This window comes from Olea europaea, unplaced genomic scaffold, assembly GCF_002742605.1.
Source record: "Olea europaea var. sylvestris unplaced genomic scaffold, O_europaea_v1 scaffold1373, whole genome shotgun sequence".
NCBI lineage: Eukaryota > Viridiplantae > Streptophyta > Magnoliopsida > Lamiales > Oleaceae > Olea > Olea europaea.
In genome coordinates, this window is record NW_019231240.1 from 76,725 (window position 1) to 94,205 (window position 17,481).

The 17,481-nt window shown below is 32.0% G+C and overlaps 1 long non-coding RNA gene across 1 annotated transcript; it reads right to left on the reverse strand.

Annotated features, from left to right (window-relative positions):
- Nucleotides 1-7,132: 7,132 nt before the first annotated feature.
- LOC111375400 lies at nt 7,133-9,895 on the reverse strand. Its single transcript, XR_002699302.1, has 3 exons — nt 9,629-9,895; nt 9,015-9,071; nt 7,133-8,261 (listed from the first exon to the last, which is right to left on the reverse strand). It is a non-coding gene; the product is annotated as an uncharacterized LOC111375400 (long non-coding RNA).
- Between the last annotated feature and the right edge of the window lie 7,586 nt (nt 9,896-17,481).

Here is a 17,481-nt window from a genome sequence, read left to right on the forward strand (position 1 = left end):
ACAGGAGAACTAGTACACTAATATTTCTAGACTTGTCCCACTTGCATGATATCGATGGCCTTCTTTTGAATTAAAAGATATGTTATTGCACCTCACACATCTTGATGGGAAATCTAAATGGTTTTATCGACCAGATGATTATGATCAGGGGCTCAAGTTATTTTGATTACAACAGAGGTGCAATCAGTCCGTTGAGATCTTAGTTTTTCTTCCCTCTATATGTATTTGGGATACTAACTTCACCTTACATTTGATCAGTTAGTTTCACTGATAAAGTTAAGAGTTCCATTACCATAGATATGTTAATGTATCTGAAATTAGTTTGACTAATACTGTCATTTAACGAGAAATTAGTTACTGTACAAACAGGAATTATATTTGATTAATGTCTCGCATGGTGATCGAGCTCTGATACTAATTTAGAAGGGTAATTAATTAGGAATAAACAAGAGTAAATAAATATATATTTAAGCTTCGGGTGGCCTATGATTAATTATAACACTAACTCTAGTTTACGTTTCACTAGTTTGGTCTGGTGACGTACTAATCAATAATGTACTCAGTTACATTAATAAGGTTATCGAGCTCCAAATTTAGTTACATTATGAGCACAAATTATATTTGACACTTGGTAAGTCTCATACATTGATCGAATTAAAAAATTAATTAAAGTACAAAAAAACTGAAACTAATTCAAAAGGGTGATTTTGGAATGAACATAGCGAGTGAATAAATGTATTTTTAGGTGTCAGATTCATCTACGACTTTCATGCAATTTGATTGGTTAATTTAGACAACAACTATATGATGCATCAACATATTGATACACATTTAAATCAAGATGTTGACATTTACTAGTATAAAATTTGGGACATAATTGTTTTTAGGGAATATAGTTTTTTATGCCTAGAAAAATATGGATTGGAAAAATATTTAAAAAATTATAATTTTAAAAACACTATCAATAGAAGTATATATTTTCCTACTCTTTCATTTGGGAAGTCACATTATTTGTTACCTATTTGTGAAACAGTCACACTTTCTTATTTTTATGTTGTAAATGTGGCCTTTCCCAAATTCGTAAAACTAAACACAAACAAAATTTCATGAAAGAAACACCAATTTCTGGATTTCTCTTATTTTTGACTTTTTGGTTAAAAATTGCACTTCTTTTCTTTTTCATTAGCAAATATGGCATCTTCAAGTTGAACCTAAAGATCAGAAATTTCCCCAAAATAAATAAATAAATAAATAAAATAAAAATAAAAATTGAAGATTGAAACACCAATTCGTGAACACTCAGGCTTGTTTACTTTTTCATTAACAATATTTTCAGGTCTCCAAAATTTACCAACTATAACAAAAATTTGAAGAATGAAACACCAATTCATGAATTTGTTAAACCATTCATAAAGGGAGACTTTCTAGATGTGCAAGAACTGAGGCAAAAAATGCAGAGGCAACCAGGGTGAGAATCTTGAAACCAAAATATATATCTGAGACTTAAAGTAAAGTAACAATGGCGAATGAATTAATCAATGTTTGGCGGTGGTGGTGGCTTACAGTAGCAATTGTTGATGACGTTAGGGTTGCAATGGATGGGAGGGGTTGGCAAGGATTAACGGATTGTGAATAAAATTTATGTTAGTTTGATGCCCTTTCTTTGAGTAGTATTCTGTAAAATCACATTATGAATTGACGTTTATTTATTTGCGTGTTATAATTTGAAGCAATTATCTAAGGCTCTATGATCATATAGGATGTCAAAAATTGTATACTCAATGGCTTGGGTATAGTAAGATACAATTCATGATGTGATCAAAATTATATCATTCATAATCAGAACATAAAGTTGGATGCTTTATGTTAATAAAATTGCATTGTTCTTATCAAGATTTATCTAGATCTTGGAATAAGAACAATAACGTATTTTGATGCACTTTGAACGGGAGGACGTAGATGACTCGTTTGTGACCTTTCGAAATAAGACTCTACTATAGATTATCAAACAAGTCGCCTAAATCCTGAGCGAGTAATGTATCTTTGAAGTACCAATGAGTGAAATCTTAAATAGAAGATTGATCTCGGTGCTTTGGGAATCGGGCCGAAACAATTAGAGATCATATACTTGCGATAGTGGAATCCATTAATTATTGAGATGACACAATTGTTACTCAGGTATTTTCCTAGGCAACTTATTGTTGGACTTTATATTGTGATTTGATCACAACGAATTTGCCGTATGAAAATGAAACTTAGAGGATAATACATGTTGAAGGGAAAAATGGTCATTTTGTCAATTTCAACATATTGGTGGTCAAATGGGGGTTGACTTGTGGAACGTTAATCAAAAGATATTGTTATTGGATCATAATTTGCTTCTATAACTATCACTCAACTCGAGAGTGCAATCTCGATTTTTTGGTAGAATAAATCAGGATTGATAGATATATCTCAATTAGTTAAGAGTTGACCCAATTAGAAATATTTATTGGATTTTGGGTCATATGAGTCCGGACTATGTCTCTCTCTTGGTCTCAATAAAAGGTGTGTGACTTAATTGTTCTACTACAATAAAGTCTAAGGAAGTTTGTGCAATTTCAAAATCCTAATTGAGCATTTTATATTTCTACAAGATTTAGGATTAGCCACTTTTCATTTTCCCAAAAGGAAATAACCTAAAGGAGAACAAGGGAGAAGATCTAATGAATGAAGCATTTGACTAGGCCGTTAAAAACTTCTTCAAAGGTTATCATCTTCTCAATCTATTTGTGAAGATTTTATAATCAAATGATCTCAAGGTTACCAAAATCCTTATTATCATGGTTTTAATTTTCAAAGGAAAATTAATTTCCTATTGTGATGATTAAATCCATTAACCAATAATTTCTCTCCATAGAAAATTAATTAATTAATGAATTCTATAAAATAATTAAAGTTGACCTTATATTTTTTTTCTCCAGAACTTAAAAGTCAAGTGTTTTAGCAAAAAAAAAATAGAAAATAAAAAAATAAAAGTGTTTCACATAGGTAAGAAAAAATAAAAACTTCAAGATAATTAAAATATATATATATAAATCTAACTTTCATAAACGCCCATGGTCAACTAAACTCTTTAACTTTTAGCCCCTAAAGGCCATGTTGAGTGAAAGTCTAACTTTTAGGTAACTCTGGAATGTCATTCTAGTTCCACTCGTATATTGCTTGACAATGTAATGTTGAGCTATAATTCAGCTTGCTAAGTTAAGGATTGATTCGTATAACTTAAAATACTTAGAGGTTATTCTTAACCAGAGTGATTGAAAAACTTGGTATAAGGAAGTCGTTTTTAGGGTTAACCTCCGGTATGGATAGGATGACCTAAAGATTATTACTTCCTTTAAAAGACTAGTGTTGTAAGTTATGTCATCTAGAACATGGGTAATTCTTGAATTGATTTCGAAATGAGTGGATATTGTAATGATGCTTTATGTCCCACATCAATAAATCAAGACAAAATTCATGCATTTATAGCGACTTGAATACCCTCTTAATTACAAGCCAATTTTATAATTGACTTCTCCCCAGTTTTGTTTAACATTTTCGGTAAAAATCACTTAACAGAAGATTTAAGCATCTATGGCTGTGATTTGTCTGAAGATTAATCCCTTTCAAATTTCCATTGATGAAATATTGAATTTTTTGGGTTCAGCCTATTCTCTTATTAAATTATTTCATTAATCATTCTTCAATATAGACGTACTATTGTACTAAATTCTTTAATGAAGTTTGCAAATTCAGAAAGTGAAACATTAAATAGCATTAAAGTTGATTAAAATTTTAATGTTAGTAAATAGTTAAAATTAATTGAGTACTGCTATTTATCATGATTGGTGATTAATTTAAGTCAATGTGGTAGTGGGTCACTTTCACTTATAATAATCAATGGTGATAGATAGCATCAATCAATGGTTTGGTCTTGGGACCCAACTTCTTAAAGATTTGCATTAATGTGAGTTAATAATCCAAATGGTCACTGAATTTTGTAAAATGCTTTCACGGGTTTACTGAACTTTAAAAATCACCCAAGTCATGACTGAACTTTGCAAAAGGTTTTTATGGGATCACTGAACATTAAAAATCATCTCATTTATCACTAAATTTTGTAAATAGTTTCTCAAGGGATCACAAATTCAGTGACCCCGTGGAAGTCTTTTGCAAAGTTTGGAGAGTAATGGAGTGATTTTCGTAGTTTAGTGACCTATGTAAATCTTTTGTAAAATTCAGTGATGACTTGGGTAATCTTTAAAGTTCAATGACCTCGTGAAAACTTTTTGTAAAATTCAGTGACCATTTGGGTTATTAACCCGGATTAATGTTGTGTAGCACCAATGTGTTTAGACTGAAGAGGCCCTCGCTTAGATGGAGATAGGATTGATAGTGAAAAAATAAACCAAAACAATGCACTCAATAGTCATTATTCGTTTGGTACAAATTATAAATTTTCCTGGACGACATAATCAATGAAACTTCAATTTTTTTTTCCTTATGTGGTCATACAACGGTATTTATTAACATTGCAAAACACGTCCAACAGATGGGGCGGTTACAACATGGGATCGGAACTAGTACTCTAAAATTTCTAGATTCATCCAACGTGCATGCTGATGTGCCCCATTTAAAATCAGAAAATTGTGTTAATACACTCATACAGCTGGATCGAAAACCTAAATTACCTATATGGTTTTGTCAAGCATGTGATTTTGATCGATGACTGAATTTGTTGGATTAGAGCAGAGGTGCAGTTGGTCCATTGAGGTCTTTCCCTTCTCCCTGCTAAGTAATTATGATTTCAATTGTAATTTACACTTGATTAGTTTGGTGCGGTGATTAAGCTGAGAGATTTAGTACCTGTTGAGATTTTACACTTGGTTAGTTTCTTAGGCTGATCGAGTTGAGAGGTATCGAGCATAAAGGCTCATCATTTGGATAAACTCGTCGCACTAACTATAGAAATCTAAAGTGCATTATATGTAAATGCTACAAAATTTTCGGTTCTACATCAATTATACCTTAAAAAAATTTGTCTACAAAATTTACCATGTGGTAAGGCAAAGAGTGTTGGATACTTGGTTTTGATTTCTTTCTCTTTCCCAAGTATCCCTTTCACTCTTGGAGAAGCCATTGAAATTCGATCGACTAGATTTCCTTATTTCTTAACTTATCTACTTTTCTTTCTAATACAATGATTGGTGATTCTTCACAAGACAAGTCTTTTTGCACAGATCTTGAGCTTCTTGCTGACTCTCCTGAATCGAAAGATCTCTTATCTTCGAGGTGAGGATGACCTCATAAATTGGTTTGCCATAGAATTCGTCTATGAAAGGGTATAAAAAAACGAAAAGAAAAATATAGGCTAGGCGTAAGTTACCTCCTATTAATGAATTGTAAGTATCTATCTATAATATATTTAAAAAAAAAAAAATTAACGCGGAGATCTATTATCACTTTACATCTTTCTTGGTATATCCAGATAATTGGTAGGAGTGTAAACTGAAATATTCTGGAGCTACAAAGATAGTTATCAAATCATTAGCACCGCATAAAAACATTCAACTAATGATTCACAATATCGATGGGATCGTGCAAGTATTTCCTAGTTATTGATACATGAAATACATTTTGCACTACTATTCGGGTGATGGAGCCTAACAATATGACAAATTACCAACCCTTTCAAGTTTTGAAAGGCCCAATATATCATGGTGCCAGTTTTCCCTTATTCCCAAATTTGAGGACACCCTTCACTGGTGCTACCTTCAAAAAAACTTCATCTCCTATCTTAAATTCCAGATCCCTTCTTGTCTTAGAAGGATAGCTTTCATGTTTGTCTTGTGATGCTTTTATTCCGAGCCTAATCTTGTCAACGACCTCAACTGATCAACAATTTCTAGATCCAAAATTCTATTTTCTCCAACTTCCTCTCAATGAACAGTGATCTCCACCTTTTGCAATATAGATCCTCATATTGTGTCGTTCCTATAATAGCTTGGAAGTTGTTATTATAGGCAAAATCCACAAGTGTTAGGTGTGATTCTTAACTGCCTCCTAGATCCTAACAAGCTCGAAGCATATCCTCGTAAAATTTGAATGGCCGTTTACCAATTCCAATCATCTTCTCTATCTCATATTTAACTTCCTTTAAGAAAAGAGGAATTTGAGACTTTTTGGCCAGTGTAAACATTAGACTTTTTCCATTAAAATAATGACATCATATGTTTAGTCCATGAACCGTCGCAAGTTACATGTCATGCACTAGATAGTTCGGCTCGCATTGGCAATCACCTCTCCTATTGCACCAGTACACATCCCAGGCCCTGCTTGGAACCATTCTCCAGTCGAACCTTCGGGAATTCCTAATATTAGAGCTATAAGCCTGTAACCGGTTGCTGCTTCAACTTCTGATAATTATGTTCACATTTATCTGTCCATTGAACGAATTGTCTGAGATTCTTACAAAAGAAAAATGAAATTGTTGTTTTTAATTCAAGTATGTACTCCACTCCATGGATATAGTTGAAATTTACGGCTCCAAAGTTCTCATTCATTAAAACTGTCAATAACATTATAAATGATTTTTTGACATACTATTCTATATTATTTCTTCATAATAGATTATAGATTATAGATTTGGATTTGAAGAATGCATGATAAAGCACTCCATATCTTGTGCGGTAAAATTTTAAATTTGAAAGTAATCAACAATGATGTTACAAAATCACGTGCATTGCACATCACATGTTCTACCCTTGTAATTCTAACTGGGACTTAGTCTGAATTCCACTATTTTTATTTTTATTTTGATATATTTATATTACATGTTTGAGTGTGATTCTACGTTGATTATGTTTATTTCTATTCCTCCAATATATACTATAGTTTATAATTTTAAAATGTCGTAGAAAAATATAATAGTTAATCTTGTAAATTGCATGCTTTTATTAAATTAAGAATTAAAAAATGTGTAACAAAACGAGCATGATTGTATTTGGAAAAAATTAAATTGAGTTAATGAATACAAATTAAATGATATACTAATTGAATTCAGTTAATGTCGTATAAAGAGGTACAAAAATGAACTAGCTATAATATATAGGGATAATTATAAACTCACTTATATGATTTTAAAACAGATAAAAAAATTTACATCCGTCAAACCTGAAGTAATCTGCAAATTAATAGTATCTAGATTACTTATACAATGCAACAAACTGATCATAGTTCAAAAAAGAACATCTAAACTAACCAGTCTAATCAAATATAAATCCATGATGAAAACTACATAGATTGCTCAGATCATAGAGCTATTCAATGCTGCATTAAATCGGCTGAACACCACCTTCAGAGGGACGCAAGCTAGAACTGGTTTGGTGAGCATGTTGATCACTGGGATCTCCTCTGGCTCTGGCAAATCCGCAAGTGAAACAAATTCCGTAGTCTTTTTTGAAGAACCCCTGTGCTTCTTTGATTTTGGAGATTTCACTGGTGGGGCCAGGAGCTGCAACGTGATATTTTTAGCGGGTCGCCTCTTTTCAATAACCATGCCGTCTTCTAAAATGTCAACATTAAGTGGGTGGCCAACGATTGATTCACCTGTAACTTGCTCATTAGAGAAATATTTGGAACATTTTGTGGTTGGTAGTGCATGTTCACGTCGAGAGTAACATCGTACAAGCCAGAGTCATCTTTATCGTCTCCAGGATAAAAATCCACCTGGTCATACTTCATATTGACATTAGAACGTGACTGACGATGAGGCATTAGTGACACGACCCGTCCCGATCACCCTAATGGATCCGACACGTGTCGTGCGCCGATGGTAGATACCAGCTAAATGCCGGACCCACCATCAAGGCAAACTTGACATGCTTTGACTGTTATAATTTTATAAAAATTTCGGCAGAGTTTCCTCTAAAAAATGGACTAAAAACCACCTGAAAATAAACCAAAAATCCCAAACATATACACATACTCTAAAATAGGGTACACTAGCCCATCAAAATACTAATTCTTCAAGGAGTTGTACTGAAAAAGAAATTTACCATTTCAAAACATACACAAAATAGGCAATGGGTATGAGACTTAATACATTTTTTATACAAAATACATTAACCCCCAAAATATATGCTGTATGAATTAACAAAATGAGACATACAAACAAGGACACGATGAAGCTCAACTCGTCAACGACAGGCTCTGATATGACTCAACGCAGCTTCTATCTGATAAGAAATGAGGTGACAAAAGTATGAGCTTGCGACTCAGTGAGTGGATATTTGTAAAAGTTATACTTTAACATTTATAACACCTTTCTAAATACTAGTAAATAGTAAAAATTTCCTTTCACAATACGTTAAACTAAAATCTTCATTCTTTCAGCTGAATCAACTAAATACTGTAAAATCTATTTCTAAAATCTGACAAGCTATGTAATACTGGAACATCACACCAAAAATGTACCCTGAATAACCATACTCGTGTATCGATTAATCTCGATATACATAGCAAGGTCATTAAATTCTGAAATTCTGTAATTCTGAAATTCTGATCATACGTGCGCAGCGCTATAAAATGGTCATACACTATGGAAACACATTCACAATAGTGCAGAGCGGGTAAAATCACTATACTGATCATACGCTGTGGAAACACATTCACACTAGCGCAGAGTGGGTAAAATAACCATATGAAGTCATACACTGTGGAAACACATTCACACCAGTGCAGACGAGGGTAAAATCACTTGGGTACTTTCTGGTGGTTTTAAAAATAACTTTGAATATACTGAAATATTTAATACTAAAATAATATGTCAATGAAAGGATTTTATTGAATTGAATTTAACTTTTAAAAACATTTGATAATAAAATTCGTTTTATTCTAAAAAAATCATGCTATCAACTCAACTTATAAAATACGTAACTTCAAAATTAAATAAATACTTATTTCTAAAAAAAATAAACTTATCCACTCACATAACACAAGCTGAACCTAAACTGGTCGATAGGCTCTTCCAACTTCCTCGTCACCACCTGGAATACATAACAAGATGGCTAATCAACTACTATTAAATTAAGAAACTTTAAAATCTACTTCTATAATACTTAACCAAAATTGGTCGATGCTCGAATAAATTCCCAAATATTCTTTTGATCAATGGAGCTAATCCCACTTTCTAATCCCTTTCTAATAACTAATTTATCAACAAAACCTTCTTCCCAAGTTAAAACAAATTTTACTTTCCAATTTAATGAAACTAGTGACCATAATTTCCACCCATCTAATATACATTTGCTCATTAAAATCAACTCCCAAATGAAATATTCCATTTAGATAATCACTTCCACAATTAATTAATTAAAATCCCCAAAATCGGATTCTAGGGTTTCCAAAATTTTCATTGCCTAAACACCTTGTTAAAATTGAAACATAATTAATCCCTAAGCTTGAGCTCCAAATCGTACATATATCACATAAATTTAACATTTTATTATTACATGATAAAACCCTAAAAATTTTAATATAAACCATACTTAATCATCTAAGACAAATGGAAAAATTAAACCCAACTTGAAGATATCAACCTTACCTCCTTTCCTTTTCTTTTTCCCCTTCTTCTTCCTTTTTCTTTTCCTTTTTTCCCTTTTTCTTTTCCTCTTTTTCTCTTCTTTCTCGGCCGGTTCTGCTTCCCGTATTGTGTGTGTGTGTTTTGGTGTAAAATGAGAAAAAAAATGGGTCAAAGGTTTGAATTAATTTGTCCACAATCCCATAATTGCAAATTAAGTCCCTTAACTTTACTTTTTAGTAACCTTTAATCCTTAAACTTCCAAAAGTATATAAATAAATTCCAAACTTTTAAATATATCCAATTCAACCTTCATATTTTGCCAATTGCAAAATAAATCCAAATAAAATGATTTGGTCAATCAAGTCCCAATAAAAATGATTTATTTCATACAAGTCTTCATTGGACTTGATTTTGAAAATTTCACTATTGATTTTGACTAGATAAAAATGTGGGTTGTAACAATTAGCCTCCAAGGAACTGCCAGTTCATCAACTTGTCCTTGTGTCTGAGTTTTCATTGGATGAACCTTAACATCCGTAATTGGTCCTGAGTTTCCAAAACAGCTGTCCAGAATGGTATCTGACATGTACACATAGCCATCTGTTTTTCTCAACCTCGACTTCCTTTTTCGTTTTAGCTGACACTCAAAAGTGCCTAACGGAATCAACGCATCAGTGATAGGAATATAAAGGTATCTATACACTGATTACATGCAAAAACCAGGGATATTAGCCAAATCTATAAATGTAAAAATATTTAAAATTACCATTTAAAATGTGCCCAACATATGTATTATGTTTCAAAGGTATTTTTAGTGACATTTTTTTGCAAAAAAATTTTTTTACTAGTTTAGAAGTCACTTTTTTGGGAGGGCATTTTAGATTTAAAAAAAAAAAAAAAAATCTTTACAAAAGTATCTACTTATTTTCTGAGAAAGTACTTAACTTTCTTTTATGCTTACCCAAACATACTCAAGTTTCTTAAAATAAAATTAGATGTATGTGCAAACCACTGGACATGGAATTCCTTCTCATATGTATGGGCATTCAAATTGTACAAGGTTTAACTAAAAATGAGGATTAAACAGTTGGAAATTGGGAAAGGTTAATTAACACGTCAACAGTTGCCTCCAAACAGAAATTTCACTATTAGCGTGTTTGATTTGAATCCTAAATGTAAGTAAAATTTATTTTTAAGCTTACTCAAACTTGCTTGATCGTGTCTACCTCACCTTTTGGGATTATTGGAAAATGATTTTTTTTTTTTTTCAAACATTATGTCACTTGTATAAAGGATATAGACATTAATACAAATATTAGGATCATATCTTTGGTGAAACAACGTGGTGTTATATGTAACATAAAAGATAATCCCAAAATTTAATAAAGCCTAATGGTTATGAATTTATTTATACCTTACCACATATTGAATTGCATACGTGCAACCAAATCATACCTGAAGAGAGAACCACATGATGCGGCTCCTCAATTGATGCTACAGATGCCGACAGTTCTTCTGCTGAATCCAAATAATCTTGAAAACTATTGGAATCTTTGTCAAAATCTTCACAAGCACTTTCAATCTTAAGTGCATGAATAATGGCATCAGCTCTGCGGGCATATCTGCCTGCCGTCTTCTTTGATGAATTCGATGCGGATGCCTCAGCTTTCCGAATGCATGAATCGTACTCCCCACAACGAAAAGCTTTAACTCTTTTGGATGTCTCGAGATTATACCAGTCCCTGAAAGAAATTTGGCAAGAATACAAATCAAATTATTTTACAGATTGAACTCAAGGATCTTTTAAGAAAAATAAACATTGAGCAGAAAAAGAAACTAAGTAATCACTAAACATATCCTGCAAAATGAACAAAATCTATTAATTTATTGATACAAAGAAATGGACTTCTTATGGATAGTTGTCACTATTGCATATCAACTTGTCCTTCTAATGGTCTGAGTGCAAGACTCTACAGGTTTTTAAGAAACAAGAATTTACCAACAATTGAGTATTTACATGTAATCTTAGCCAAACATGCTCCAAAAACAGACTCATCTGCTCAGGATTGCAATGCCTGTTGCCTCGCTTGTGACAGATAAAATTATCTCGAAGCTAGAGTCAAGTACTTAAAACCAGAGTCCCCATTTACTCAAACTTAATGTAGAAGGATTTAAAAGACACAACAATCATACTTAAACGTGAAATAACCTTCAGGACCATTAACATTCCATTGATATGAGAGAAAAAATGATTGCCGAATAAAGCTAAACATTACAAAAATTATTGCCAATGATACAACAGAAACAACGATAGCCAAATATGACAAAATGTTACAGAAGTTTGCTACCAATGATTCGAAGGTAACAACTGGAAAACCTAACTTTCAAGCATTTATGTCCATTTCACACTCTTATTAACCTTAGTTGGGGAACAATTGCCATGTATGGAGTCATGACAAAGCACACGAAGAGAATACGATGGAATAAAACTCTTGTTTTATATAGAAAGAAAAATATTTGATCCAAACCATTTATAAAAAAAATGTAATCAAAATTGTTTTTTAGCAATGAATTTAAAACTGAAAAAGCCATTTTGCATGATTTCAAATTAAATGAAACTATTATGTCATGGCTAACACTTTATAACAGACGTCACATGGTGAACAAATTATAGGTCATAACCTTTAATTGTAAACATGAAAAGAGGCACTTACAAACATGCGTCTTCTCTCCCAAGGAGCTGTATAGGTGTCCCTGCTCTTGGCGCAGGCAATATGGTCTCAGGCAATTCATCTGGCTTCAGAATCTGACCTGGCCACCAATAACCATTTTGCCTTCGGACCCAAACCAACCCGCCCACCGACGCATCAATGGCCTTTTTTTTTTTTTTTGTCATGAGCAGAACTACCCATGTTTCACAATTCTGGAAAAGAAAATGAGGTCTATGAAAAATTATGTAAAGTTGAGTCATTGGATGTCAAGGGCACACTCAGTGGACTCCTCAAAATAAAAACACAAGGTATATATCATACCCCTGGAAAATGGAATCTTAGTGACAGAGAAAAAAAGAGAAAAGAAAAACAGATGTTCTACAAATGCAATTTCTTACATGCAATTTTTTAGGCTTCCCCATTGCACAAAATAACATTTTAAAAGAGTTCTTTCCTCCAAAAAATTGAAGTCAGTCTGGAAAATGTATTTATTTTACATATATACAAATAACAACTTTAAAAGGAGAGGATTTCACATCGAAGAATCTTCTTGTAGCTGCAAAAGAAGAACAAGAAAACAGAGAAAGAAATATTTCTTTTTCATGATTTCCATTTGAACAATAGAACAGATAAAAACCTTTATATCTAAAAAATTCAAGACAATCTTGAAATGTATTTTCACACATACACACACACATATATATATAAAGAGAGGATTTCACATCAAAGAATCATCTTGCGGCTGTAGAAGAAGTACATGGAAACCGGGAAAGAAAGAATTTTGTCGGTTTGTGCATGTGTTTTCATATGCAACTTTTTTATATGGAAATTGATCTCTTACAAAATAAAATAAAATAAAATAAAAATCCTGAAATGCATTTTTTTTTTCAGGATTTCCCACTGCAAAAGAACATATAAAAACCTTCAATTTCCTCTAAAAACTTCAAGTCAATCTTGAAATGTATTTTTCACATATACACATAACAAAACTTTAAAAATAAAGGATTTCACATCAAAAAAATCTTCTTGTGGCTACAGAAGAAGTACAAGAAAACTAAGAGAGAAATATTTTTTTTAATGACGTGTGTGCTTATGTTTACGTTTTTTTAGAAACTGCTCTTGTACAGAAAAAAATTCTTAAATTGGATTTTTACCGAATATCCCTTTGTGCAAAAGAATATGTAAAAACCTTTATTTTCTCTAAAAAAAATTCAAGTCAATGTTGAAAATGTACTTTTTCACTTATATACGTATAACAACTTTGAAAACACAAGAATTTCACACCAAAAAATCTTCTTGTGGCTACAGAAGTACTATAAAAAAGATTTATTTTTTTTTTTTCCGGAGGGTGTGCATTTTATATTTATATTTCTGGCTGCTTGTGTGAAAGTATTTAAAAATATAGAGAAAGAGAACACTTTCTAGAAAATGGTAATGAAACATACCTTTGGATTCTTTTATGCCAAAACACACATACATTGATCTTAGAGGAAAAAAATGAATTTTTTAAAGGGGGGGGGGGGGGGGGGGGGGGGGGGGGGGGAGTGGGGGTGGGTGTGTGTGTGTGTCTATAGATTATAGAGAGAAGACGCTCTCACTCAGATGGAGATAGAAATAGAGAGAATTAAATTATATTGGATGATACAGTCTAGGAAATGAAACGTATCTATTGACTATAGAGAGAAGATGCTATATATGAAAAAAATAAAAATAAAAAGCAAAAAAATTCAGTCAGCACTAATTAATTTTGGTACAAGGTATTAAATTTTAATGGGTGATACAACCTAGAAAACTTAAAGTTTTTCCCTTCTTTGGTCATACTGGATTATCTTTTTCATATACCAAACATGTTGAAGAGGTGTTACGCCATTAGAACTGGTACAAGAGTACTTGTCCCGAGTGCATGCTAATGGGCCACATTTTGCATAAAAAAATTATGTAATTACACTTGGTAAGTCTCGTTCGGTTATCGAGCTGAGAAATCATTTACCGTACAGGCTCTAATATTAATTGAGTGGTGAAATTAGGGGGGAGGGGGGGGAGCGTGTAAATGAACTGGATTTCACATGTGATTAATGAGAATCCTAGTGGTAATTTATGCTGTGTTTGTTTGGTAGAGTGATTGAGCATAGAAATCAATATATGTACCTATAATAATGGTATATATATGATAATCGACCAATATGCCATTATGTTGATCGTCAACTACTGTGATGCTCTACATATAGTGAGTCTTGAATGACCTAGAGAGTGTTATTCTAGTAAAAAGACTAGTTATGCTAGTCATGTCATCGAGAATATGGATAAATGTGGAGTTGATTTCAAAGGAGTGGATTATAATTAGGCCTTACATCACGCATCACTATGAGTTTATAATCACTTGACTGCCCTCAGTTTTATAGTAACTTTTATTTTAATATTTTCATCAAAACTCAAATAACAGAAGTTTTAAACATCAAAGGATATTATTTGTCAGAAAATTGATTCTTTTCAAATTTCTTTTGACTGAAGATTTAATTTTTTTATGTTTTATCCTATCCTCGTACTGACTAATTCCATTTATCATTTTCAATATATATGGTATTGTATTAAATTCTTTAACAGAGTTTGCTAATTCTACATGCAAACCATAAATAGTGATTTAATTAGTGTTTTACAATAGTTAATAGAGTTGGTTAATAGCCAAAATTGGTTGAGTGTTAATCATTAATGGCAATAGGTAATGTTATTCAAATGGTTTCTCCATGAGACCCAGCTTCTTAAATATTTGAATTATATTTTATAGCACCATTAGTGTGTGTATTGAGAGAGTGAAGAGGCTCTTATTCGAATGGAGATAGGAATAAAGAGAAAGAGGTATTTATGAAATAAATAAAAATAAATAAAACAATGTAGTTAGCAGTCGTTACATTTGGTACACGGTATTGAATTATAATGGACGATGCAATAGGGAAACTTCAAGTTTTTTCATTCATTGGTCTTAGTTTATTATTTTATTTATGTTACCAAACACGTGAAGAGCATTGACGAATACAACCTAAGAACTAGAACACAAACATTCTAGACTTATTTGATGTGCATGCTGACAGGGCCCATTGTAAATAAGAATATGTTATTACACATGGCACATCTAGTGAAAAATCTGATCTGTGACATGTTTTATCAGACGGATGACTGTGAATAAGGGGAAGTTGGTTTGATTTTGCATTAAACTCTTTATTTTTATTTTTTTTCCCCCATTTCCTTTATAAGTTGTTGGCATACTAATTGTACTTTACATAGTATTAGCTGTTACAGTAATTAAGTTGAGAGGTTGATAAATGTGTTTTTCGGTACTTTAACGAACTAATTATTGAAGAAATTGAGCGAATTGTGGCTTTTGTAAGCTAAAATCCCAAATTGGAGTAGAAGAAAGCTAAAGGAAGGAAAAGGACCAAAAGTGTAAAAAGAATTTGACTTTGGGGATCAAAGTGTACAATTGTCGAAAGTTTAGGGGACCTTGGGTTACAATGTTTTGTGATTGAAAGGAAAATCAAATATGAGGATCAAAACGTACAAAATCATAGTTGAGGGACCTAGTGTGCAAAAATTGGAGGACCTGAATTATAAATTACTGAAAAAGGATGTAGCGCCTAGACATCCACTCAATGCCCATTTAAAGATTTTGGGTGCCTAAGTGCCAATGTAGTAGCGCCCCGGCCACGGACTAGGGTGTTTTATTTTGTTTTTCAAAATCCAGGGGATAGTTTTGAGCCTTTTTAAATGCATTTTTCAACCATTTTAACTTCATTCCATCTTTCATTACCAAAAAAATAAATAAAAAAAAATAAAACACTAGGCTTGAGAGAAAAAGAAAAGTGGGAAAGGATGAGGAAACACAAAGCAAAATTTGGAATTTTAAAGGAAGATTTAAGATTTCAGTTTCTTCAAGAATATATTTAAGGAACGGGTTTCTTTTATTATATTGTATCTTTCATTATATCCCTCATTTTGTAATGAATTTCATCTCTATTTCCTTGTTCTAATTCTATTGTATAATGAGTTAAGTATTTAAGGTTGGGATTTATGATTTAGCTTTACTTAAATTTCATTAATATCAATATATTTACCACTTAATGCTAAAATTGCCATTGTTATAGTGCATTTTTTTTTTATTGTATTTACATTTTCATCATTTATTTGGCCAATAGATGATTAGGTAAGATGGTTTGTCAAATTATCGAGAGATGGTTGTGCTTTTTAAACCAAAATAATCAATGTCTTATGTTGTTTTAGGAGATAGAGATATAGTCCGAACCCTAGGTGACCCGTTAAGTTATTTTCACTAAGATTTTAATGCGGTTGATTTTGTTTTTATCAACATAGAGGTATAGTGGATAAAACTAATCAACTACAGTTATTTTTGCTCGAAAGAATTAATTAGCTAAAATTGAAAAATCGGGTCTAAATTGTGACTACATGATTTACATTTCCGATTTGTTCAGATATTAATGAAAAGATGGTTAAACGATATCGTAAATCCCAACTCATTTAAAATCTAAAATCTTATCACTTTCATAATTGTTAGACTAATTAAAGTCTAAAATTAATTTATTTTTTTTCATTTCTAACTTCAAAAATTATAATTGTGTGTATCTTTAACGTTAATTTGAATCAACTATCGTGTAATTAAAAGAAACACTTTTCGAAGGATTGACTCGGACTCAACATTCACTTTGTCACTTGAATGCACCTGTGCACAAGCAACATATAATTTTAGCGAACAGAGGTCAATTACCATGGATAAATTAATGTATTTGAAATATAGTTAGACTAATACTGTCATTGATTGAAAAATTAGTTATCGCACATACAATAATTATATTTGACATTTAATGTCTTGTATGGTGATCGAGCTACTAATTAAGAAGGGCAATTTAGGAATAAATACATCGAGTAAAAAATGTATCTTAAAGTATTAGATTGCATGCGATTAATGAGAATACTAAGTGTACTTTCCACTTCATTAGTTTGGTCCAGTGATTGAGCTGAAAGGTACTAATTATTGTCCTTAATTAGATTAATACGATCACCAAGCTACAAATTCTGTTACACTACAAGCACTACTTATACTTGACAATTGGTAAATCTGATTTGGTGATCAATGATAAGCATACAAGCTCT